Source organism: Nothoprocta perdicaria, unplaced genomic scaffold (assembly GCF_003342845.1).
Source record: "Nothoprocta perdicaria isolate Ctin4 unplaced genomic scaffold, notPer1 scaffold_654, whole genome shotgun sequence".
NCBI lineage: Eukaryota > Metazoa > Chordata > Aves > Tinamiformes > Tinamidae > Nothoprocta > Nothoprocta perdicaria.
The window spans coordinates 3587-5264 of NW_020455926.1; positions in this window are offsets into that span (position 1 = coordinate 3587).

Sequence of the window (1678 nt, forward strand, 5' to 3'; positions counted from 1 at the left end):
CCCCCCCACCGCTGGTTCTGCCGCCGCCGGCTCCGGGAGCCTCTGTCGCCGCTGCCACCGCGGCCAGGATGTGTCACCGCGATGGTAGGGACAGGGACGGGGACCGGCACCTGCGAGGTCAGGGATGGGGATGGAGACAGGGATGGGGATAGGGATGGGGACAGGATGGGGACGGGGACAGGAATGGGGACGGGGATGGGGACAAGGACCCGCCGGGAGCTCTGGCAGCTCTGTCAGAGCCCGAGAAACTTGCGGGGACCGCGGGGACATCGGGGATGGGCGCTGACACCCGGAGCGGGACGCGGTGGCACCGGGATACGGCGGCACCGGGGACCGCGGGGAGGTCGGGGCTCGGGTGGCACCGGGGATGGGCGCTGACACCCGGAGCGGGATGCGGTGGCACCGGGATACGGCGGCACCGGGGACCGCGGGGAGGTCGGGGCTCGGGTGGCACCGGGGACAGGCGCTGACACCCGGAGCGGGACGCGGTGGCACCGGGATACGGCGGCACTGGGGACCGCGGGGAGGTCGGAGCGGAGCTGCCGCTCCCAGTGCTTCCCGGGGCTGGGAGCGACGTTCCCGGAGGGGGAGCCCGAGTGGAGCTTCTCCAGGACCGGAGCCATTTCCCCGGGATCGGAACCTTTTCCCACTGGGACCGGAGCTGTTTCCCCGGGATCAGAGCCTTTTCCCCCGGGATCGTGGCGGTTCCCCAAGGCTGGGCTGGGAATTCTGTGAGATCGGAGCTGCCGATTTCCCGGCATCGCAGTGGTTTTCCCGGAATCGGAGCCTTTTCCTTTCGGGATCRGAGCTGTTTCCTTGGGATCGGAGCTGTTTCCTTGGRATCGGAGCCTTTTCCTTCRGGATCGGAGCCTTTTCCTTTGAGATCGGAGCCTTTTCCCTGGGATTGGAGCTTTTTCCTTAGGAATTGGAGCCTTTTCCCCAGGATCACAGCCTTTTCCCCTGGGATCACGGTGCTTTCCTGCGGCCGGGCCCCGGTTTCCCCTGGCTTCAAGCGCTTCCTTGGGATCGGAGCATTCCCGGCGCTGCGCTGGGTGCGCCAGGGGCCAGAGCAGTTCCCCGGGATTGGGATCGGAGCCATTCCTAGGGCCTGATCCGCATTCCTGTGCGATCGGAGCACTTCTTTGGGATCAGAGCGGTTCTCGGGGATCTGAGCGATTCCTGGAGCCGGGCTGGGTTTCTTTGGGATTAGAGCAATTCCCCAGGGCCTGATCCCCATTTCCCTGGGATCAGGGCAGTTTTCCAGGATAGGAGGCAGTTCCTCTGGGAGGAACGGGGGATTTCCCCAGATCCAGGCAGATTCTTTGGGACGAGAGTGATTCCTGCAGCCGGGCGCCGCTTCCTGGGATGGGCACGATCCCAGACGCCTTCCCGGCACTGGGATCGGGGCTGCTCCCGGTGCCGGGATGGGCTCGGGGCTGAGCTTCCCCCGGGATCGGGATGATCCCTGGAACGGGGAGGGGCTCGGGAGCAGGACCACATCCAGGCTGATCCCGGGAGCTGGAATTGGCCCCCGGGTCCCCTGGGATCGGGATGACACCCGGACAGGGACGTCCCCAGCACCGTCCTGCGCCCTGGGAGCCTTTGGGGGCCATTGGGAGCCCCCTGCTCCTCTGGGACACCCCTGCATCTCCCCCCCACCCAATTTCCCTGCCCTGGG